The sequence below is a fragment of the Carcharodon carcharias genome, chromosome 28, assembly GCF_017639515.1.
Source record: "Carcharodon carcharias isolate sCarCar2 chromosome 28, sCarCar2.pri, whole genome shotgun sequence".
NCBI lineage: Eukaryota > Metazoa > Chordata > Chondrichthyes > Lamniformes > Lamnidae > Carcharodon > Carcharodon carcharias.
Window position 1 is genome coordinate 25,881,661 of NC_054494.1, and position 25,926 is coordinate 25,907,586.

The window sequence follows — 25,926 nt, forward strand, 5'->3', positions numbered from 1 at the left end:
TGAGAGGAGATTTGATAGAAGTTTTCAAAATAATGAGGGGCCTGGACAGAGTAGATAGGGAGAAACTGTTCCCGCTCGTAAATGGATCATGAACCGGAGGGCACAGTTTTAATGTGTTTTGCAAAAAAAGAGCAAATGCGAAGTGAGAAAGCAAGGAGTTAGGGTTTGGAATGCACTGCCTGGAAGTGTGGAGGAGGTAGATTCAACTGAGGCATTCAAGCGGGCATTGGATGATTGTTTCTATTTAAATAATGTGCGGGGTTACGGGGCAAAGACAGGAGATTGGCACTAAGTTAAAATGCTCAGAGAGCCGGTGCAGACATGATGGGCCAAATGGCCTCCTTCTACACTGTAACAATTCTGTGATCGGCTACAAATGGCTTCTCCCCAAAGCTACTGTAATAATAGGGGGAGGTGGTGACATAGTGTTATTGTCACTGGACTGGTAATCCAGAGGCTCAGGGTAATGCTCTGGAGACCTGGGTTTGAATCCCACCATGGCAGATGTTAGAATTTGAATTCAATAAAAATCTGGAATTAAAAGCCTGATTATGACCATGAAACCATTGTCATAAAAACCCATTTGGTTCACCAATGTCCTTTAGGGAAGGAAATCTGCTGTTCTCAGCTGGTCTGGCCTGCATGTGACTCCAGATCCACAGCAATGTGATTGACTCTTAAATGTCCTCTGAACAAGGGCAAATAAATCCTGGCCTAGCCAGTGACACCCACATCCCATGAACAAATTTTTAAAAATCGCAAGTCAATGTGAGATCATTCAATCAACATCACGCTGTACAATTCCTGGATTGCTATTCTTTCTTTATTATTTCATGGGATGTGGGCATCACTGGCCAAGTTTTTATGACAATCAATGATACTTTCATGGTCAACATTACTGAAATTAGCTTTCAATTCCAGACTTTATTAATTGAATTTCAATTCCACCAGCTGCCGTGATGGGATTTGAACCTGTGTGCCCACAGCATTAACCCAGGCCTCTGGATTACTGGTCCACTGACATTAAAATATGTCACCGCACCCCCCCCCCCCACCCAAACACAAATCTCCTTAAAAACCTTGAACAAGCCACAGAGCATTCCTCAAAGTCAAAACCAAAATAAGAATCACAAACTTAATTCTAACACAACATTGTAGGGTGAACATTGGAATCACTTTAGGAGGCAGGGTGAGACTTGAGAGTCTCCGAGCTCATGACCCAAACTGTAGAAAACTAAGTCTCCAGAGTACAGCAGGATTATTTTAATGGATGAGTTGCACACTATATATGGATTATTTCTCCAGCAAAATGCAATAAGTGGGGGATAGTTACACAATACAAATTGATTTTTCCTCCAACAAAATGCAACGCTTTTTAAAATTTATTTGTTCACAGGATGTGAATGTTGCTGGCTAGGCCAACATTTATTGCCCATCCCTAATTGCCCTTGAGAAGGTGGCGGTGAGCTGCCTGCTTGAACCGCTGCAGTCCATGTGGTGTAGGTACACCCACAGTGCTGTTAGGAAGGGAGTTCCAGGATTTTGATCCAGTGACAGTGAAGGAAACATGATATAGTTCCAAGTCAGGATGGTGGGAACTTGCAGGTGGTGGTGTTCCCATGCGTCTGCTGCGCTTATCCTGAAGGATAGTTCCACAGCACAAAGTATGTGCAGAAAACTGATCCCAGTGTGGTTTCCAGGTGTTATTGATGGGGGAAATACTTAATCACCTTCAATCTGGCTGGGACTTGCAATGTTACCATATACAGTTGAGGTGTTATTGAGCAAAAAGTGCAGTGAAGACACAACTAGGATATTATTCCAAATCTATAATCCAATCTTTATTAGACAATAAAATTGTTAACATTCACAAACCTCTCACATGTCACTCTTGTGGTTTTCAATGCCTTTTGAACTCCTGGATAAGATTACAGGCCTGTCAGTTAGTCTTAGCTAACTATTACTCTTTATCGATTTTTTTCAGATGAAATATCAATCTTGTAAGCAAGTCAGCTTGATGGTCACACCCACATGATAAACATCTATTCTAAAGAGGACTTTTTAAAAAAATCATTCTGGCTTGCTTGATCTGTTGTCAAAACATTGTTGGCTCCTTGGCCTGTGTCTGTGCTCCTTTTAATGTGTTTCTTTATGAAGTTTGTCATCAGCTTATTTTGATGTGATATGACAGCAGCCATTTTTAAAGCTGGGGATGATATAACCACCGTCCAACAGTGTTCGCTGGTGTGTCCGAATATGGGCTTATGCCTGGGGATCTCTGCTTTGGGGCAATGAGGCGGTAGAGGGTGGGGTGGTGGTGCTCAACTAGTCTTTAGTGCGGACGGGAGGTCCTTCTACTGAGGAACAACTGTAGTGGCAAGTAAACTCAATGATTCCTAGTGGAGATCTAAAAAAGTGGTATTGGCAAAAACCAATTAGAGTTGTTGCCAGAGCACACTCCAGATCAGGAGTGGGACATTTTTTTTATCCATTCTTGGGATGTGCGTATCACTGGCTAGACCAGCATTTATTGCCCATCCCTAACTGCCCTTGAGAAGGTGGTGGTGAGCTGCCTTCTTGAACCGCTGCAGTCCATGTGGTGTAATTACACCCATAATGCTGTTAGGGAGAGAGTTCTGGAAGAAGGCGGGCATTGACACAAGCTGGGAAATAGTCTTCGATGGCTGTGACTTCAAGAGTCTTGACTTTTTGGAGGGGCATAAATAGGTGAGGAGAAACAGAAAGCTCAGCTGGCTGATATGAGAACCCAGAGAAAACAAAAGGCCAGCAATTTCTGCACCTTCTCAGCCCACTGCCTTCCTCTACAACAAATGTGTCAGAGATTGTCATGTCAGAGTGGGGTTCCTGAGCTACAGCGGGCAATGTTTCACACAGGGTTGACCAGCAAGGCGCAAATCATCATCTCATGAAACAAAGGAGATCCAGGATTTTGACCCAGTGACAGTGAAGGAATAGCAATATAGTTCCCAATCAGGATGGTGAGTGACTTTGAGAGGAACTTGCAGGTGGTGGTGTTCCCATACATCTGATGTTTTGTTTGTCACTGCTTGTTTGTCCCTACAACCACCCCCCCCCACTCCACCTCTCTCTCTCTCTCTATCTCTCCGCCCCCCACACACACACACCTTAAACCAGCTTATATTTCAACTCTTTCTTGGACTCGAACTCAAGTTCTGTCGAAGGGTCATGGGGACTCGAAACCTCAACTCTTTTCTTCTCCGCCGATGCTGCCAGACCTGCTGAGTTTTTCCAGGTAGTTCTGTTTTTGTTTTGGATTTCCAGCATCTGCAGTTTTTTTGTTTTTATTCCCATACATCTGTTGGCCTTGTCCCTAGTTGGTAGAGGTTGCAGGTTTGGAAGGTGCTACCAAAGGAGACTTGGTGAGTTGCTGCAGCACATCTTGTAGATCTGGATGGCATGGAAGATAAGGCACAGATCAGCTGTGATTGAATAAACTTGAAGGGCTGAATAGCTTACTCCTCTTCCTTTGTCCTTAATAGTAAAACAAGATCTGAAAGAAAGGGAGAAAAATAAAAAGGCATAAGAAAAGATTTTAATTAAATCTGTTTGCTGATATAGATCAAATAAACAAGACAGAAGAATGCCAAGGAGATCTAGGTTTTTGATTCATTTCATTCCTTCTAAATGAAGGAATAGCAATATAGTTCCAAGTCCTCACCAATCTTTCACTCCCATCTCCTTGAGGAGAATTTTCTCCCCATCGGGGTGGCTGAGCGGGAGTGGGCATGGCTGGGTGTGCAGCCGATCGCCGATTGCCGCCCGCAATTGGCCGCACGCTGCCATTTTACATGGTTGGACCAATTAAGGTCCGCCCAGTACGACATGCACTCAGAAGCACTGGGTGTTCTCTGTGTGGGCAGGGAGAGGAGGGGGAGTTGGGGCCTGCGCTCTTTAGCGCGTGTGTGTGAAAGAGTGTAGAAATCTCCCTGAGGCACGGAGTTGCCTCAGGGAGATAACTTTGATTATTATTATTTGAAATAAAGAAAAAAAAATATTCAGACATGTCCCCTCATGTGACAGTGTCACATAAGGTGGGACATGTCAATGAATTTTAATAAAAAATTTTATTTGATTTATAAAGCCTTCATGAAACCTCATCCCGCCCGTGGATGAGGTTTCATGATAAATGCAAAGGCTGCCTGGGCTCTTTGCCTGCCCTCCAACCTTAAGGTTGGACGGGCTGCTCTGTTGAGCTTTCTAGTTTCCTGGTCCAGCTACTCACTGCAGAAATTTCCATGTCCATTAGGGAAATCAGTTTGGGTGCATCAGAGTCAATTATGCAGATAATGGCCAGTAAACCATCAAGATTCATATCTATCTTTGTAATTCATACATCAGCATGTATTCCTTTCAAAATGAAAGAGGAATAATACATGACTTGTCAGTTTAATCTCTTTTATTAGACTTGTGACAAAGACTTGGATGGCTCCTTCACATCAGCCATTCTTGGCAATCATCTTTGTCTTCTGTCACTCCTGAAAGAGAATGCACTGGAGACCGTGTATCAGGATCAGATATACAGCTTTGTTAGTAGTTTACAAACTCCTCTGTGTGTGGAACAGGGGAATTAGAAATCAATGAAGATACCAACACATTCCCAGGTTATTGAGATTATTGACATGCTTCCAGGGACTTGCTGCAGGTATTGATGCACTCTGAGGCACCTCTCCTAACTTCCTAAAGGAAAGCATGCTAACATTGCAGGTTACGCTAAATAGTACTCAGCAACAAAAAATACACTGTAGCAAGGCAATAAATTAAGAAATATGAAGATCAACAGGCAGAAATCTGACAATCTTGCAGATCTAGGATCCAGGGATTCTGGGTTAGTTTGCAATCAGAACACAGGAGACTTTAGACGGGTGATTGGAACATTGACCATCAGCAGCCTCTTGATCCTGTTTCACCATTCAGTTAAATCATGGCTGATTGGTATGATTCCATCTTCTTGCCCTTCCTATTCCTTGACAGCTATCAATCTATCAGTCCAAGCCTTGGAAACTTCAATTGACCACCAGCATCCACAACATTTTGTGGGGGGGTGCAATTCCAGATTTCCAGCGCACTTTATGTGAAAAAAGTACATTCTTATTTCAATCCTAAATGGCCTCGTTCTGATTTTAAGATAATATCCCCATACGCTGGGTTCTCTCAGGAGGAAATGGTTTTCTATATCTCACCTATTTAATCCCTTTATCATTGAAAAAACCTCAACTGAATCAACCCCTAACCATTGAAACTCAAGGAAAAGCAAACCAAATTTATTCATCCTGTCTTTATAAGTGAATAGTTAAGCCTTTGCATCATTCTAGTAAGTATGTGCAGTACCTTTGCCGAGGCCAATGTATCCTCCCTGAGGTTCAGTGTCCAAAACTGAACACAATACTTGAGTTGGGGTGGGGTGGAGTTGAGTGGGACAGGGGATCTGACAAATTCTCTGTAGAACTAAAAGATCACTTTCCCAATTTTGTATTCAAACCCCTTTGTGATAAAAATCAACACCCCAACAACCTTTTAATACCTGTATACTAGAGGAAGAATTTTCCCCCCATTGCGGGGGGCGGGGGGGGGTGGGGGGCGGTGGTGAAGTATAGGAGTGGGGGCGCACTTCCATGCCATTTTACGTGGGCAGGCCAACTAAGGCCCGCCCAGTGTGACTTCTGCCAGGAAGCGCTATGCGCTCCCTGTGTGGGAGGGTGGTTGGGGGGGGGATTCCCTCAGCTGGGAGTGCGCTTTTTCATGCAAGCGCGCACAGATCTCCCTGAGGCTAAGTGCTGCCTCAGGGAGATTGGCTCAGAATTAAAACTTTTAAAGTAAATGTTTAAAAAAATTCCCTGCCATGTCCCCTCATGTGACACTGTCATGTGAATTGGGACATGTCCATCACTTAAACTCAAACCTTTATTAAAAATGTAAAAACCCTCATGAAACCTCACCCCGCCTGTGGACGAGGTTTCAGGCATTTTCTGAAGCCCACCAGGGCTCCCGGCCTGTCCACCAACCTTGAGGTTGGACGGGCAGGTCCATCAATCAGGCTAATGACTTGTTAGATGGCCTCAATAGGCCGTTGACAGGTCGGCGGGTGCACAGCTGATTCGGCTGTGCCCCCGCCAATCTGAAAATGGAGATGACGTGGGGGTGATGTTGGGAGTTCCGCCCGACGTCATCCTGTGTCATTTGATGCATCGGTGAGCAGGCCCCACCCCACCCCACCCACTCGCCCGGCCTAAAGATCCTGCCCCTATGGTTTATGTAGATGAATGCTCCCAAATCCCTTTGTTCCCCCACAGCTCTGACCACAGAAAATATTCCAATTTGTCTTTCACGAATCCGAAGCAGATGAACTGACACTTCCTCATGTTGAATTCCATTGATTTGCCCACTCGCTTAATCTGTCCATAAGTTCCCTTTGTAACTTCCTACTCCCTCTATACAACTTATTTTGCTTTTTTTAAAAAAAAGTTTACTGGAATTTTCCCGGTTGCTATATTGGTGCAACCTAAGTTAAGTAAAGCTGTTTCCATAATTTCACCTTCTTACGTAAACTCCCCAGGCGATCTCAGTGGCTACTTAAAAGACAAAGGGGTTTAGAGCCTCTGGGGTATGATCAAAAATAATTGTATTGCAATTTGCAGCTTCATAATTCTTTAGATAGTTTCTTTACATATATATAGGCTTTCTGGAAAATGCTGCCTCTCTGCTGTGTTCCTTATTTAGCACAAATATGCTTGTTATCTGTAGAACAGAGAAGGAAAATAAATATTAAATCTGAAACATTAATCTTGAGCAACCTTTACCTTTTCATTGTTGCTCTGGGCATAAAATTCTTCAGTGTTATTCCTGTTTGACCACAGATGCAAATCGTAACACATAAGTGGTTTTAAACATTATTGATTGGTGAAGGTATCAGCTATGACTAGGTTAGCACCCTTACCTCCAAAATCAGAAGGTGCTGGGTTCAAGTCCCACTCTAGGGACATGATGAGCTCACAATCTAGGCTGACACTCAAGGGCAGTATAGAGGGAATGCTGGACTGTTGGAGGTCGTGTCTTGCAGATGTTAAAATGAGGCCCCGCCTGCCCTCTCGTTTGGATACAAAAGGTTGCATGGCACTATTTCAAAGAAGAGCAGGAGAGGTATCCTGGCTAATATTTATCCCTCAAACATCATCTCTAAAATCGGAGTATCTGGTCACTATCTCTTTATGCTGTGCATGAATTGGCAGCAATGCTTCCTACGTTACATACTAAATTAGCTGTATAGCACTGTAGGGGTTGTGAAAGGTGCTATATAAATGCAAGATATTTCTCTATTTAAGGTATAACATCAGTAGGCAGCATGTGTGTTTCTGCATTTTCCATGGCTAATGTTGAACATAATTGGCTGATTACTTTTTGAATATGTGAAATATAAAAATGCATTCAGACTGTATACTAAATGTGAAGATCATGCCATTTTACCATTAGTAATTTATTTCTGAACCAGAAATCTATAATTCAAAGCTTTTAAAGCTTCTGGCAGTGCTGAGAAAGTGATAAATGGATTTCATGGGCATTTAGATTACACTGTGACATTCCTGAGTCCACAGGCCTTTAGAACATTTTTCCAGTATTTTTGACTTATACTGTATAACCTATGTCCTCCACTATGCACTGTCACGTTACTGATAATAATCATTTTTTATCAACCACAATTTTGATATTTTCAATACAGAAGAGACATTTGAGTTGAAATTCATGCTGTTCAATATTAGCAATGAACATTTTTAATGCATGAATTTGGATGAAATTCCTTTGTTTACAAATGCAACAAGAGTTTTTTTTCCTTTATTTTAAATACATTTGGGATAATTTCACTGCCTGGGTGGTAACCTAGCAAGAAGGAATCACTTTGTCTGCTCTAGAAGGTCTCTGATTTTTGTTCCATTTGAAATGATTGGGGTGGAAATGGAGCAAGTTCAACTATGGGGATGTGATCTGATCTTCAAGGTTACCATTCAATCATTTGAAGTGTAATTACTGTTGCAGGAAGTGTGGCAATTTACACACACAGCTAAGGTAATGACCGAATAATCTCTTTTTGTGAGGTTGGTTGAGGGATAAACATTGGCCAGGACAACTCCCTACTTCTTTGCAAGAAAGTGTACGTGACCATATACACCCATGAAAGACGGCGGACAGGGTCTTGGTTTAATGTCTCATCTGAAAGACGACGCCCTCAACAGGGCAGCACTCCCTCAGTACTGTACTGGAGTGTCAGCCTGGATTTTTGTGCTTAAGACGCTGGAATGGAACTTGGCTTTAACATTCCTGGAAGATTCACTCATGCACTGAGGGTTCATGAACAAATCTTAGATCCAATTTGCCGAGGTATAATGGCAAATTTGCCAGGCTGGATTCCCCTCTGGAGAAGAGGTGGGTCTGCAGGTGGAAAGCTGATGATTTGGGACTCAATACTCATACAAGGGAGCCTTCTAGCAGGATCTCCTCTACTGGAGGGAAGTGGCTGATGTTGTCATGGGACCTTCCCTGTGGCATCAGAAGGGAGGGATATTATGACACAGCCAATGATAAAGGCTGGGTTGTTCAAATCCTAGAGGGAAACTTAAAACAACTGTCATAACCCATTTTTGCAATTTGTAATTTCAAGATGCAGACTTTGAATATAGTAGGAATAAGACCACCGAGTCTCGTGGTTTTTATATAAAACTCATTTCAACATTTTTAATTTAACAACAAATTAAACACATACATATGGGCCTGAATATTGCTGTTGGCATGCGAGGGTGGGGCCGACACGATAACACGCAATGATGCTGGGCGTGTGTCCCGATGTCATCACGTGTCATTTAGATATTACGTTTGGCGGGCACACGCCAAACTGTCAACAGCCTAGTAAGGCCATTAAAAAAACAATGAAAGTAGTTATCACCGCTGCCCGTCCAACATTAAGGTTGTCGGGCAGGCGAAGAGCCCAAGCAGCCTTCGCGTTTTTCAGGAAACCCCATCCACGGGCGGGATGAGGTTTCTTGAAGGTTTTGTAAAATTATTAATTAATTTTTGCTCAATTCACAAACATGTCCCAGCTCATGTGACACTATCACATGAGGGGACATGTTTAAATAATTTTTTAACTTTATTATATAAAAACTTTTATTACGTACTTAATCTCCCTGAGCCAGCACTGTGCTCCAGGGAGATTCCTGCGCTCTGTCGCGTGCATGTGCAACAGAGCGTAGGCCCCGACTCTCCCTCCTCCCCTTGCCCGCACAGGTGAGTGCTACCGGCCATGTGTCACGCTGGGTGGGCTTTAATTGGCCCGCCCACGTTAAATGGCAGCGTGCAGCTGATCGCAGGTGACAATTGGCTCCGTGTCTGCCCCTGCCCTGCCCACCCAACATAGGTAAGTTTCTGGCCATGGTTACAAATTGCCACTATAATAACTTTTTAACAAAGCCCCAAATTAATCACCCCCAGGTAAATCTCCACTAAGGCAACAGTGACCCATAGACTTTAAATAGACACCAGGCAAAGCATATTTGACCTTACGAATTCCAAATGAGGTTCCTTTGAAAGTTGGTTGGAGGTATACAGGTAGGTTAGGCCTTAAATTCCTTTACCTTACACAAACAAATGCCTTTCTTTGGATACCTAGCTTTCCCTCTGAATGTAAATTTTCCATTGTACCATGAGGTGTTTTGAACTTCAGCTCCTATAACAATAAAACCCCGTTCATTGCACCAATTTTATTAGTAAACTGAAAAACTAAACACATTGTTTGGCTTAAATAAAATAAAATAAAAGCAAAATACTGCAGATGCTGGAAATGTGAAACGAAAACAAAAATTGTTGGAAAAACTCAGCAGGTCTGACAGCATCTGTGCAGAGGAAGACAGAGTTAACATTTTGAGTCCGTATGACTCTTCATCAGAACTTTTGGCTTCAGAATGTTTGGCTCCTTCTAACTAGGTACATGATCTTACCCACAGTCTTGAATGGTTTACTCATCATATGCAAATGAACACATTACTTTACTGTTCTCCTTACTGTTCACCCAATTAACATCTCAAAAGTACTATATATCGAAGCACCCAGACTAGCTCGCTTTAATCCAATTAAGACACACACTGACCCCCACTAGAATTCTATTTTAAAAAATAATTTCCAATAACATTCTACAAATTAATATCTCTTCATGGCAGGGCACTTGAAGGACACAAGCCTAAAAAGGTACATGTTTAGGGCCAGAGGAAAGGTACAGATGTCCATTACTGGGTTGTCTCCCTCGAAAAGGAGTGACTGTGAACCTTCTAACCACTCATCTCCAATTGCAGGGTTTGGCAATCCCAATGGCGGAAGACACTGAACATGGGCAGATTGTTGAGCCCCACCTCCCCATCCACGTTTATCTGTGGTGGGAATCTTCATTGCTGGAGGAAGGACAGGAGAAAATCTAGGTCAAGGTGACAATGTGGTGGTTACCCTCACCACCAGATTTTTAAAATTTTCCTCCAACATTTCCTGATGTCAATTGGAAAAGAAAAGGAAAATCCCGACCCTGGACTCTGAGTATAATCCTTCAGAAAATCTTCCATGAGTTGGTATTAAAGGCCCCATTTCAAGTTGGGTTCTGCTTTGCACACAATATCGCCATTGTACATTGCTATTGTTGACACAACTGTCTGAAAAACTTTTTTTCATGACTTATCCACATTGATCAGGTATTGGTTTTGTCATCAGCTTTAGTACAGGCATAAAGTTTAAGACATTGTTATAATCCATCTTTTTATGTTTGCTTTAAATAAATGTCCTCTCTTTCTATTGACTACTGCAATGGAAGATGTTTATTTTTGTGGCTTATTATCTAGTAACTAGAATGAATCAATATTCCCCCTTCTACCACCAACTCCCCAAACTCTTTTTCGGTTGCAGGTCCCAGGTTAGGTCTGGACACCACCAAAACAACCTGGTGTGACAGATTGAGAGAAAATATTGACTGGGAATAGAACTCTGATTATTTCCTTCCAGTAAGCGTATGTCATTTCTCTGTTCAGTTAACCTGTGTACATCAGGACCTGTGAAAGAGCAGGAAACCCTTACAGGAGAACAAGCCACATTTTAAAGCAAGGAGATCCGTAAATATATTGCTGAGATACCGGGGGTAGAGTTATCCCCCCCCGTTGGGGGGGGGGGTGGGTTGTGTGGGGGCGGGCAGGCATGGACCTGCTCGGTGCCCTCGATCGAGTCCACAGCGCCATTTTATGTGGCCGGACCAATTAGGGGACATGTGCGTTAATTTCAATAAAAATTTTTGGGAAAATTTAAAATCGTTCATGAAATCTCATCCCGCCCGTGGATGAGGTTCCATGAAAAATGCAAAGGCCACCTGGGCTCTTCACCTGCCTGCCAGTGTGTACCCATCAGTGTTGGACGGGCAGCTCCGTTAATTATTTTAATTGTTAGTTAAAAGGCCTTTGACAGTTCAGCGGGTGAGCCAGCTGACTCGGCTGCACGCCAGCCGCACTGAAAATCTAAATGACGTGCGGCGATGTCACCCCGCGTCATTTTAGGCCTTGGCGAGCGGGACCTGCCCCCGCACTGGCTGCGTTGAAGGTTCTCCCCTCAAGACACCCTTGTGACACATCGCAAATATGCTACCATCAACTGTTGGCGAAACATTGAACACGAAGAAATGCCCAAACGATCATAAACGTTTCCTTATGTGGACTAGTGGAATTTCAGTGGAGACTGAGCCTATCTGAAACTCTCCTCAACACTGACACATTCTTTTAAACAGCTGTAAGTTAACAGGCAGCCCAGCTCACCCATTTTGACTGAATTATGGCCTTGGTCCTGGAGGTGAAACAATCTACTTCAATACATTAGACCGGGCAATTCCTTTTGCCAGCAGCATATTGACATTGTGACAATTGTAACATTGCTTCGGATGCAGTCTTATATATTCTGTACGAAGAAACAAAAAAAGCTTATGAATAATTATTCAAAATTAGCCATTAATTTACCAAATGAAGAATTAATCTGTACAATATCTTGGGCAAGCTGTTGGCAAGCTTGGCACTGAAAGGGTAGTGGGGAACATTTTCTTGCTTGTTTTTAGTGTGAGAGCAGTAATTAGTCCCTCTGGGCAGGAACGGTTGCAGGAGAATTATTGCCAGCACAGCCAGCGTTTGTACTCCCAAATAATGAAATCAGCAAGTTACCTCCAGTACTGTTTCACTAGCAGAATGCACTTTAATTTCTGCCCTTGAGCAGACCAAGGCTTCAGTCAGAATACGAGTCAACCCTTTTAATTAAGAAAATAAGATTTAAAGGACAGAAATTAAATGAGCGCATTGCAGCATATGGAGCAGGGAGTCCTAGGTGTTATGTGTTAAAGGAATAGCTAAAACAAATTCTGCGATTGTGTTCGTAAACATCTGGGACCGGTTTAAAGCCTAAATTCATATTGGATTTCAAAATTCTTACTTGCTCCGGCCTTGGTGAGCGCTAGTGATTGTTATTTTGACAGTCAGCTCTGGCCGCACTGGGTTGTTGCTGCACAGATTGGAAAGTAATGAATGTTGCAGTACGCAAGCATATCATGCTGGATACAGCTGGAAACAGTGGGTGGGGGAATGAGAGAGAATGAGAGAGCCTGCAGTGGACGCTACAAAGCAGCAACTCTGCCAAGCAGATGTGGAGCCACACTTTATTTTGCTGCCGGCATCTTCTAGACTGTTCCTTGATCCAGATGAAATGGCGGCAGAGGTCAGACTTACGTTCCACGTTGTATGCAAGGACCAATTTGAATAGCCTGAAGGAGCAGATCAGTTTGAAACCATCGAGCCGCATTTATACTGATGATACGCAGAAAACAGTATTATTTCACACTTCAGTCAGTTGAAGTTATTTATTCTTTCATGGGATGTGGGCGCCGATGACTAGACCTGCATTTGCCTATCCCTAATTGCCCTTGAGAAGGTGGTGTTGAACCGCCTTCTTGAACTGCTGCAGTTCATTTGAGTCACGAGTTCCATAGGACACTGATTAAATATTCTGCATTGTAATTTATGCAAAGGAAAAAAAAGAGAAATCCCATCAGGCGGCAACGACTCTGAAAAATCTGCCATGAAATAATTATCCTCCCTGTCATTCTAACACCAGTCTGTGAGGTGTCTGTCAATAAAATATTGGACAACAGAATCATGTTCAATTATAACTCTCGAGATAATGTGGTATGTGAGCTCCAAGTGCAGGAAGAATATACAGATATTCTTCATGCAGTGCTTACTGACTGGCAGCATAATGTAACCTGCAGTCATTTAGCCTTTCACAACACTCAAGCAGCTTGTCTTCCCGCATTAGGATTTAGTGCATTTTATTACGTGAAGTGAGTCAGAAGGGAAACAAGGGAGAATATAATGAGGAAGCCTTTCATTGTAAACTGGATTTGATTATTGATTATAGAAGACCTGATACCAACCTTTGCTGCAATGAGACCTCTCCACATGCTCCCTAATATTCTTGTACGCGTTATCTTGCTGTTTCAAAAGGTGACCAGGATTGTTTTACAAGCACAATCCTTGTAGAATGTGTTGTACAGGCACATAATTGCTTGGTTAACCACTGTTAAGAGAAAATAAAGCTTATTATTCAGTTAACAACTGTTAACCTTATTATAACCTCTACAAGTAATTGTGTGATTGTTGTTTGTTTTGTGTCATGGGCTGGCATTGAGATACAGATCAGCCACGATGCAATTGATTGGTGGAATAGGCTTAAGAGAATGAATAGCCTACTTTTGTTTGTATGTTCCTGTTTAAGCCACGTTCAAGAAATGTCATCACAGCTTTGCTTGCAATTGATGTCACTGGCCTGGGAGTAACTTCCCACCTCAGAGTGGCACAGTTTTAACAATGCATAGTACTCATTTGCTTTTAACCTTAAAACATGTGGAGAAGATTTATTTGCTGTGATTCTTAAATTAATTTTCTCACAGTCTGGTCTCCTTCTCCTATCAGCAATCACCTATCGCTGAGGTCTCAATGCTGGTGCAAATTATCCACGCACAGGGGAGTTGTTCAAATGAAGAGAAGGAACCTCGGGCAGAAAATCTGGCCAAGCCATTTTATCCCTTCATACCAGGTACCATCATGTCATTGGCATCTGCAGGTTTGATTTGCTTAGACCTGAAAAATAGGGCCTTGTTTGTAAAATAGTTTATACACTTGCTCCAGTTTTGAAGGACAGTCAATGATAAAAAGAGTAGCCATCAGAAAAAAATCAGTCAAAAAGATGCAAAAGAGACCTAATCCTTGGAATGGACAAATTGGGCCCATCACTTCACTCACTAGATATACTCAAATTTGAAATGATCTATGACAGAAGTGGCCAAACTTCCTGAATCTTGGAGCTGCATACAATTATCTCCAGACATTCAAGAGCTGCAAACATGGTCAACCTTTACAGACAATTTTTATTACTAATGCATGCACTTATGTTCCCTCCCACCTTGCTCAGCCCCACAAGCTCACTCATCCCTCCCATCCCATTCACTCACTCATGCCCTCCTCCTACTCCACAATGCCCCACCCCCCCACCGGGATTCCTCCCCCTTGCCCACATGTGGGAGAGGTGGAGTGGAGAGAAGCAGCTGTCAGAGCCCAAATCGCAGGCCCCGAACCCTCTCCCCGTCCTGACACCCCATCCCCCCCACCCCGCACCCCCCACTTACCCAGGTTGGGCCGATGGATGTAGCGGCTTTGTGTGCCAAGCCAGGGCCCTGCTGAATCCTTCAGAATGTTCCAGATTAATCTTCCCGCCTTAGCAACTGGCCCATTTTATCTGTAAAGTTGCATTTTACCTGCAAAAGAGCCACATGCAGCTTCTGAACCGCGGTGTGGCGGGGGGAGGTGGAGGGTTGAATCTTCAGAACAAAGAGGCATAACCTTACCACTATTCAGGGGTGATGCTAGAAAGTACTTCACACAAAGGGTAGTGAAAACCTGGAACTCTCTGCATTAAAAGAAAATATTGAGACTGCTTGTTCAATTGAACATTTCAATCTGAGATAAATGAGTTTTGTTAGGCAAGACTATGAAAGGATTTGGAACCAATGAAGGTTAAAGGAAGTAAGATGCAGAATAGCCGTGATCTAATGAATGGTGGAATGGGGCTTGAGGGGCTGAATGGCCATCCCCTATTCACATGTAACTAACTTTGAAAGAAAATCACTAAACATTCCCACAAACCAGCCCATTTTATGTGTTAAAAGTCTGTGCCGGGCAGGCCTGCCCTTCTTTCTGACAATTTGGCCCGAATTTTTCCCTGGTTGGGCAGGCTCAGCCAGAGCGGGCAGGGGCGGCTGGAAAGCTGACCACGGCCCGCAATCGGCTCCGCACCGCGATTTCACGCAGGGCGGGCCAATTAAGATGGACCACGAGGGGCAGCGCTGAGCTATCTGTGCGGGCTGGGAAGGGAGGAGGAGGAACAGGGTCACGTGCCCAGTTCGCGCATGCGCGAGAAAGAACATTTCTATCTCCCTGAGGCACGGAGCTGCCTCAGGGAGATTAAAGCGCTTTTTAAAAAGATTAGTAAATACAATAAAAATTTAACGAAGCATGACCCCGCATGTGACTGTGTCACATGAGACGGGACATGTTTTTAATTTCAAAATAAAGCTTTTATTTAATTTGTATTAGCATTACGTTAGCTTTAAGAAGCCTCATCCCGCTCATGGATGAGGTTTCCTAAAAAATGTGAAGGCCGCTTGGCCTTTTTGCCTGCCTGATAACCGTTAGGTTGGATGGGCAATGTAAATTTCAGATTAATTGGCTTCTTGATGGCCTTAATAGGCCTTTCAATTATTGAGTGCGTGATGATGTCGGGACACACGCCTAACATCATCGTGCGTCATATTACACTCAGGCGTGCACCCGCACACGGAACGTAAAATTCCGGCCTTTGAGTTTAAGTTTTCTGCTTTCTAGACCTTGCATCCTGGCCCCACCTGATCATGTTTGCTGGCTTTTGTCTGGTATTAAAAATGGTTTTGCCATTGTGTGAGGTCTGAGATGGACACCGGATGCTTCAAAACCAGTTCAAAGATACCAATGAGCTTCCTACAGAGAAGCAGTGACTACACTTGAAAAGTAATTGATGAAAGGTCACCAAGTTGCACAATCATACTAAAGAGGAAATCATCTGTGCTATAATCTCAATGTAGAATAAAAACAAAAAAAGCTATAAAAAAACCACTCAGCAAGTCAGGCAACACCTGCAGAGAGAGAAAAACAGAATTAGCATTTTGGATCAATGACCTCCCATCCAGTTCTGATGGGTGTTGAGAGTTATCTAGCATTTTCTGTTTTTATTTCTTGAAACATAATTTAATTGGCTGGGAAGTTCTCTGCTGGTGCCTAAGAACATGAGAAGTGCAAAATAAATGCAAATTCTTTTTTACTATCTTCATACAGTCACTTGGTAGTACAGAACTTGAAAATTGCTGAGAAAAGAGATGTTGTCGAAAATTTTGTTTTGCACTCATCAGGTCAGAACCACAAGAATACCAAATCTCAAAGGGAACAACAATTTATACTGCACGAGAAGAGGATGCTGATTGGTTAACAAATGGTTTCTGATAATTAGAAGTGTTGCCATGGATAATGGACCAGGGAACCGTTAACTGCCAAACTTTGTTTTTATTCAAACCAGGCAAGGTGAGTCTGATTGGTCAAGACATTGCCATGGGGAAAGAAAAAGTGAATGGCTGTCCCCTCAAGCTTTTGTTTAGTTGAGAAAGGTGCAACGTGTGGACATATTCTTTTCGCTGTGAATGAAAGGGCTCTGTGTGTGAATATATGCAGCTGTAGTACATATATGTAAGCCATACTGTGAACCTGACTGATAATCTTAAATAGGTTGTCAATGTAATTCTTAGCACAATCAAGATTGTTTAGTGAATGTTGTCCAATCATGGAATCATATCTAATGTTGGATACTATGCTCTGAGCTTTGCAAGCATGGGCTGGTTGAGTACAGTCAGTACTTTGCCTGTTGCAAACATCTAAAACATCCTTTTTCAGTAATATTATCTTCATATTATGACATCTAATTTCTCTTAATTAGTCCTGGCCTAAATTACCCACCTTGGCAAGCTGTTTAGCTGTTGACAATCATCAGTATAAAGGAAAACTTGTGAGCACCTTTCCTGAATTTGGCTTCCAGATGCCTTTATTGATGCGTTGAAAGTACTGTTTAAGTTTATTTTTAATTATTTGGTAGGACAGAACTTGAGTATTGCTGAAAAAAGAAACTTTTTTGTCGAAGCTTTTCATTTTGCACTCATCAAGACAATTCACAAGAAAATGCCGATGTCAAGGGAAACAACATATTTACCACCACCACCTTCTAGAGGACAATTATGGATGGGCGATAAATGCTGGCCTAGTCAGCGAAGCACACATTCCTAGAATGAATTTAAAAAATATATATTGTATGAGAAGCAAATGCTGATTGGTTAGCAAGTGGATTCTGATTGGTAGAGGCATTGGGGAATGTATCAGTTGATGGTTACTGACAGTTAACTGCCAAGCATTGTTTGAAATTTAAACCAGGCAGCTAGACTCTGGTCAAGACATTGCCCTGGGGAATGAACCAGTGAATGGCTGTCACTTATTTTGTTTAGCTGAAACAGATGCAATGTGTGTACATGTTCTTTCTATCTGCAAAGAACAGGGCCCTGTATAGCTAAAACTACACGTACAGTATAAATATGTTGCTCCTCTGACATTGGTATTTTCTTGTGAATTGTTCTGATGAGTGCAAGACGAAAAGCTTTGACAAAAAATTGCTTTATTCAGCAGTACTTAAGTTTACTTTATTCAATTATGTATCTGAAATACCCCTGTTAGACCCTCCCTCCCTGCCACACCCAACACTGGAACATCTCTTCTTGAGGCTGAATATCTTACTTTACCAATTTGGAACTCCCCACTGTTCATTCATTATCTCAAAATGGCCACCAGTGGTTTACCAATCTTTTCACTTGTCTCTCCCAGTACTCTGAGATCACTTCATCTGTCCAAGAGATTTATTGCATTTTAGCCAATCTAGAACCTTCTAACCATTGAACTCAAAGTTCCAAAACACATACAAAACTATGTTTGATGTGGCTTTGTATGCTATTAATGCTCTTCTTGATTAAAAATCTCCAAAAAGTGGACATTTGAAGAAAAGAACGGAGAATTGCTTTGGATAATGCCTTTCACAACCTCAGGATGTTGCAAAGTACTTCAAAATCAAAGAAACACCTTGAGCAGTCTCTGATGTAAATGTGCGAGCCTGTTTGCACACAGCCAAGTCCCACAAACAGGAATGATATAAACTGTTTTAAATATGTTAGTGATGGACAGATATTGGCTAGGATGCCTGGAGAACTCCTCTACTCTTTTTCGAATAGCATCTTGGGATTTTTTTACTTTAAACCAAGAGGGCAGATGGTGATTTGGTTTAATGTCTCATCGTGCCTCAGACAATGCTGCAGTCCCTCATCCTAGATTATGTGCTCAAGTCTCTGGAGTGGGGCTTGAACTCAAGAACATCTGAATCAGAGGTGTGAGTGCTCTCACTGGGCCACCACTGACACCTTTAGCATATTAACTAGCTCCTGAGTCTCCTGTTCAACTCTGCAGGGGGTTCCTGTAGTTTTAATTTCATGCTTGACTACTTTTTTGCTGTTATTGTATTGGATGGAAATTCTTGGCGTTATGCTTTACCTTTTCTTTGCTGAGTCTGACATGTATGGAAATCCATCAGAGTGCTTAAAATCAAGCTACTGCAAAATCCACTAGGTTTCTGACAGTGACTGTCATTAATATTCTTATTATCGTGCTTGCAGAATTTACCTAATTTCCACTTTAGGATTCCTAGGCTTAGAAATTGGATCTTACGATTGTATTCCAAGTAGAAAATGGATACAAAACAAATCCTCAGTGCCTTAAAGACATAGGCCTGGATTTTCAGATCAGTGGGGGGAATGCGATCGGTGGGTCAGGAAATGGACCGCCGGCCGCGATTTCACGCTGGCTGGCCATTTAACGGCCAGCTGGCATGAAACGCACACTGATATGAACAGCACTGCCTGGGTTGGGGGCTGGAGGAGGGCAAGCGCTGAAGTCGGTGTGGGTGTGGGGGAGCGCAGAATGAAAGCTCCCAGCAGGCAGGGAGCTGCCTCAGGGAGCTGAAGAATTTAAATACAAAAAAAATAAAGATTTTGAAAACTGTGAAAGAATGCCCACACAGCAGAAGCAGTCACGTCAACACATACAACACGGAAACCTCATCCCGCCCCATGGGTGAGGTTTCCTGAAAAAGGCTAAAGGCCGCCTGGTCAATTTGCCCAAATTGTCCAGTGAAAATTCCCAGTTAATTGCGCCGTTAATGGGCTTCATAGCCCTCTTAATCCTTGGCAGGCGCTCTTCCGACTTTGGCGCGTGCCCGCCGACCGAAATATCGCGTGAGCATGCCACGCCTTCAGGGCGCTCGCCTGACGTCATTGCGCGCTGCTTTACGCTCGAGCATATCGGGCACGCGCCCGCAGGCCGAGCGAAAAGTTCTGCCCACAGGGATGTCTTTTCCAGGTGTCCCTGGCAGTCGCCTAACAGCAAAGCCGTTTTAGGACCCCTTCCTGAAGCTGGGCTCCCTGGAGCATAACTGGTGATGGGGCTAACTGTGCCCACATTAACCGGATCTGCACGTGGCCTGACCGGCTGTACTTATAAAAGGGATGATCCACCAAAAGACGTTTCTCCTCCTGGCTCCTACTCCTTTGTAATTTCCTCCTCTTCTCCTGCTGGGGCCTTCCTGAGGCAGCTGCCAGCTCGTTGCACAATGCTCCCGCTGCTGGGGAGCAGCCTAAAAACTTGCAGCAGGTCCTCACAATTTGCCATCCTAATTTAAATGCAACCCCAGGGCTTTGGGCCTAACTGTTCTGCTGCTGGGATCATTCCCGGCACCCAGTTTGTGGTGAAAACATCCAATCTCCATCCTGTGATATTTAAAGATTATAGTTTGCATGTTACCAGTAAACAGCTGTTCTGACACATTACTCAAATTTGGCTGGGTCCTCATCCCAGCGACTTAACCTGTGCCTACACAAATTTGATTGAATAGACAAAATTAAATTACCTATTAGGACTGACACCAAACATGGAATTGGCAGCTATCATGAACTCAATGTTAAAGGGTTTCCACTACCATATTTAGTGATTACAGAGTTTAGAGATCGTTTTTGTAACATGAGACAGCAATTGAGTATTATTACCAGAAAATGACCGTCATTATTTGTTTTACTATGCCTTCTGGCAACTGTCGCACAGTAAGCACTCGAGGATACCAGTGATAGATTAGTGAGTGCTTGGCATTACAGGACCAAGGGGACACTAAAGCCATAATTCTCAGTACACTGTACAAGTCAATAAATTACTTAAACACACTCTGTCTTCATTTTAACACTGCTGAAGTTGGTAGTCCTGTGAATGAAAAGACAATTGCAATTAAACATTTTTTTATATTGCACACAGATTGGAAATGTTATCAGATACCTCCAACTACTTGCCAGAGCCATTAACACAGTAAAACGTCTCAAGGCACTTAACAGGAGCGTTATCAATTAAATTAATGAGAAGGAATTTTTGTACTTTTAAAATCAAAATGCTGATTAATTTAGGATGTTACACCCAACACACAGAGGGAGGTCTCCCCATATATTTTATAGCTGTTTTATCTTTGTAAAATTATTTATAGATGTTGTTCTTTGAACGGATATATGAAATTGACAATGAAAGCTGACAGGCTTTATCATCTACACTGCTTCCTAACTTCTTTGGGATTTATTTCCTTGCCTTTGCTTTTAACTTTACTAAGATAGAGGAGATGATAAAAACTGTGGGGGAATGTTGCTGCAAAGAACTCGTGGATTATCTGTCTGTGTTTAACATTGATCTGAACATTTCTTTTGCAATGATAAGAGTGAGTGGCACGCCCAGGTGTAACCCACATGACTTCATGATCGCTGCTGTCAAACTTCCTCAGAGGCAACAAAAGTGACAGATGAGTCAAAACCCCATAATAGAACTTTGAGATGACCGGTTCCATTTCTTTTGACCCCCAGATAAATTTTGCCCCCTGCCATGGACTTCATTCTCTCCTTACCCACTTGCTTGGGCTGAATCAGGTCATTCAAAATCTTGCAAATCAAAACAGAGCTCAGGTTCAGAAATCTTGCCCATCACCAACAATGCCTATATCTGCCTCCACAACGTTACCTGCCATTGCATCTAGCTCCTTCCCCAGTTGCCTATCAAAACCCTTCTCCAAGCTTTCATCATCTACAGAATTCAAAGCCTCTCTTGCAGGACTCCTAGTCTCCATACACTTCAGCTGGGCCACTCATACCCTGTTGCACTTGCCCATCACCCTGTTTTCTCCTAACTACTGTGACAGACAGAATGTATTTGCTCTCTTACTGCTTGTAGTCAGTATGTTTTGTATGGAAAGGGATGTGTATTTTTTTTACCCTTGGAGCATGTATTCCAATTGAATAATTCGGCAGAAAGCATTTGTAAGTTTAAAATAAGAGGCTATTTATTCTCACGCACTTACCCCAAAGTACACAACATCATACATTCTGTCACACATGCGCGCACACACACACACACACACACGGACACACATAAAGATCGGATAAGATAAAGATAGTGCACTCTTAGAGATTACAGTTACTTCATTCTCTGATTTACGATTTCTGGTCTACCATGTGGCAGGCCTGTGGTTTCTTGAATGGATTCAATTGTTTAAAGTTGAAGTGAGGGTCTTGTAAAGCAAAGGGTTCACAGCAGGTTGTGAGGTTTCTTGTAGTTGAACATCTAGGAGGTTGGTTCTCAAGTGAACTTTGAAACTGGAACAGGTTAAGTACTTTGGCTGCTTGGTGACTTGCAGCTAGCTTCAGAGTCTGGTTCTCAGGCTGGCTGACGACTGATGGTTCTGATGGATCTACCGGATCCGGGCAGAGTTGGTGCAAGAGCATTCGACACTCCAGATGAACCTTCAGCCTTGCGCCCCTTCTCACCCCCCACAAAAATGAATATTATGCATTGGCATGAATAAAAATTTTGCATTTATTATTAGATTTGAGAAAGGATAAAATTGATGATAAATATGAGAATAAAGGAGAATATTCTCACTGATATACACTTTTCACAGGATGTATTCTAGAGGAATTGCACATTATAATGTGTGATATGGCTCCCATGATGTAATACTGTGAGCTTCTGCAACAGTTACTAGATGATTTTATGTGTAATTTACACAATTAATAATCTTTACAAAAGAGAGGGCTAGATTAAATTATGTTCGTCAATATTACTTACTGGTTCACACTTTTGGAATAATTATGTAGATGGACAAATTTGTAAAACTGGCACCAGAAACAGAATGAGGAATATAATATGAAATATTGGGAAAGACTGCGATGTAAATACATGGAAATCTATGTGTATGCCAGTGTATGTGGATGTATATCCAGACCTTTCATTCTCACTGCTGAACTGAAGCCTGTTTATTTACCAACTTAGTTTCGTGAATAGTTCATTCAGTTTTTTGCCATGCGCTCCCCCCACATCCTGCCACCTAGTGGTTGCGCCGGATGGGTCCTTGGGTCAGGAGGGTGCAGTCCCTAAAACCAGATTCAATCACATGATCACTGGGTTAACATTTTGACGCCCACCCAGTCTAATTTGGATACAATGGGAAGTTGATAGTGGCCCATCAGTTCCGATCTTCCCTTTTGTCCAGTATGAAACATGGAGACAGGCAGGCTGGAAACTCCATAGTCTTTAGGTTTTGGCCCATCCTTAAACAATGAGATGTGTGAATTCCACAAATAGCTGTGAGGTACCCTCCCCATGCCCATATTTAATTAGGTATTGGCTGGAGACTTGATACTGTCTGCAGTCCAAATGCCAAAAGTCACATGTTTGCAGTAGCCATCTTAACAGCTCGTTTGTATCCAATTTTTAAAAGTATTGATTAAAAGTTCATAATATGACATGCCTGAACTGGACATGATATGAGACTGGCTTCCTGTATCCCTGCATATTGAAGTTCCAATCTTTGTCCTCATCATAGGAGCGTTATCAGATAAACTGTCCCACTGAATTCACAGTTAGGATAGGTGATCAAAAGCTTGGTCAAAGAAATAGGTTTTAAGAAGCGACTTCAAAGAGGAGGGAGAATATTAAAGAGGCAATTCCAGAACTCCGGTCTTGGCTGGTTGAAGGCATGGCTGCCAATGATGAAGCAAAGAAATTGGGATGCTCAAGAGTCCAGAATTAGAGGGGTACAGATACCTTGGAAGTTTGTAGGGCTGGAGGAAATTACATAGATAGGGATGGGTGAGATCATGGAAGGATTTGAACAAAAAATGAGAATTTTAAAATCAAGGCATTGCATACTGGGGGCAGAATTTTCCCATCGGCGAGCAGGGGGCGGGGCCTGCTCGCTGATACATAAAATGATGCGGGATGATGTTGGGTGGAACCCCCGACCTCTTCCTGCCCCATTTAAATTTTCAGGCAGGCGTGGACACAGCAAAATCAGCTGTCTGCCCGCTGACCTGTCATTGGCCAATTGAGGCCATTGACAGGATCATTTAACCAATTAAAGGACCTGCCCGTCCAACCTTAAGGCTGGTGGGCAGGCCAGGAGCCCCGGTGGGCAATAGAAAAAACATGAAACCTCATCCAGGTTTCATGCAGGGTTTAATAAAGTTATTCTGTAAATTATGAAGGGATTTTTCTTCTTCTGTTTTTAATATTTTTCAAAGCCCAGGCGATCTCCCTGAGGCAGCACTTAGCCTCAGGGAGATGTGCGCTCTTTTGTGTGCATGCGAGAAAGAGCGCACGCTCGCTTTTAGGGAATCCCCCCACTGCCCGTACAGGAAAGTGCACTGCGCTTCTCAGCATTCGTCACGCTGGGCGGGCCTTAATTGGCCCACCCACATAAAATGGCGGCGGGGCCCACTTCCCTGGTGGGGATCAGCTCCCCACCCACTGGAGATTGGGTCGGGCCTGCCCACCTGACAGGCAGAAAATTCTGCCCTGGGAGTCCATGTAGGTCAGCAAGCAGAGAGATGATGGATGAGTGGGACTTGGTGCTGTTCACGATACAGGTAGCAGAGTTTGGATCAGCTCAGGTTTTTGGGAGGCTGCCCAGGAGAGCGTTGGAAAAGTCGAGTCTGATGGTAACAAAAGCATCAACGAGGTTTTCAGCAGCAGATAGATTGAAACAGGAACAGAGATGCTCAGTACTACAGGAGTCGCAGTAGCTGGTATTTGTGATGGAGCGACTATAGGGTCGGATGCTCAACTCAGGGTCAAATAGGATGATGAAAGACATGGATGCGCGCAGATGTCTGTTCCCAGTCAAGAACAAGAAAATGGAAGTGTTTATTCATGAGCTTAGAAAGGCATAGGAGTTAGGGAGCAATCTTTGTCCCTCCATCAACACAATGTTGACTGGTAGCTGAACCCACTGTCAATGGTTAGAATGGGCTGAGTTGGCAAGTTGTCAACTATTGTGAAAGATCCCATGTTTTATCATCATCCTCTGCTGAGGGACCCAATCCCCAGTGTTGGTCAGAGCAGTTATTACCCACCCCTGAGCTAAAGAGGTGAAAAATCAGATGATGTTGTGCCCTCCCATCCAGTGAATTCTGAAGGAAGGTGCGTATGTGCCATTACCAAGTGTGCACAAATTCAGACTCTCACATTCAAATACCCTGTCCACCTACTGTCTGAATTTTCTGGTGGGGAGGGGGTGGGTGGGGGGTGGTGCGGGGAGGTGCGGAGCAGGTGTGGACAGGCGCAGACCCGATTGTCGCCCGCGATCAGGTCCGCGCCGCCATTTTACATAGGTGGGCCAATTAAGGCCCGCCCAGCGTATTTCATGACTCCTGAGGATAGCGGGAGTGGGCGTGCACACACCGCCGGGTCCAGTGGCGACCCGAGAGCCTGTTGCAATGAAGTCCTGGCAGCCTTTTCCAGGGTGCTCACAATTGTAAGTGCAAGGCCACAGCAAAGGGCTTCTGGTGAGCAGGCCAGTCTGGAGGGTAGGGCAGGGGGCCAGTGTGCCCCTTGTTTTTCAGGTGACTGCCTTGCTGCCCTCCTCAAGGAGGTGGCTGCTTGGTGGGAAGTCCTGGTTCCCCAGGATGGGAGGAGGAGGCCCCCCCACATGATGAAACGTCCCTGGGAGGAGGTGGTGAGCTCCTGCGATGTGGTGCGGTGCACCTGGATCCAGTGTCGCAAGCGCTTCAACAACTTGTTACGCTCAGGCAGGTTGAGGACCATGTTGACATTGGTCATGTAACTCAGCAGGTTGGCTTTCCCCCCTGCTGCACCCCCCCGCCCCTAAGTCTGAGTGTAGTGACTGCACTGAATCATTGACGGCATGTGTCCTTTGCTGGGAGGGCCAGCAGATATTGCCCATGCCAAGGTCAGCCTGAGAGGGTGAGGAAGAGATGGGTTTTGCCCCCGCAGCATTTGTTACACTGAGTCCCACATGACCGGTGTGGGGATAACCTGGAGGACTGTACCCAGGCGCAGTGCTTGAACTCCAGGACATGTCCAAGTCAGGGTGATGAGATGCTGGGAGGGGAGCTTCAAGGTGGCGTGGCAACGAACCACCTGCTGCCCTTTGCACTCCACGTGTTTGCGCCTCCTTGCTATGGAAGGGTATACCGTATGGTGCCTAATGTGATGTAAGCAGCATGTGGGCAAGGGCTGTGGTGGGCGTGTGGAGAACAGGTCCAGCACCTTTGTGTGAGTG

At 43.7% G+C, this 25,926-nt stretch overlaps 1 protein-coding gene across 7 annotated transcripts in view; it reads left to right on the plus strand.

Annotated features, from left to right (window-relative positions):
* rps24 (ribosomal protein S24) overlaps nt 1–25,926 on the plus strand; it is a 79,455-nt gene that overhangs the window by 46,338 nt on the left and 7,191 nt on the right. For 3 of the 7 annotated variants that reach the window (XR_005941616.1, XR_005941617.1, XR_005941621.1), the window contains 3 exons: nt 10,377–10,763; nt 14,064–14,187; nt 16,592–16,760. The gene's annotated coding sequence lies outside the window, so the exon portion shown is untranslated. Of the gene's footprint in view, nt 1–10,376; nt 10,868–10,974; nt 11,070–14,041; nt 14,188–16,591; nt 16,761–25,926 lie in introns of those variants that run through there. The other 4 variants (XR_005941620.1, XR_005941618.1, XR_005941619.1 and 1 more) reach the window with 4 other exon arrangements.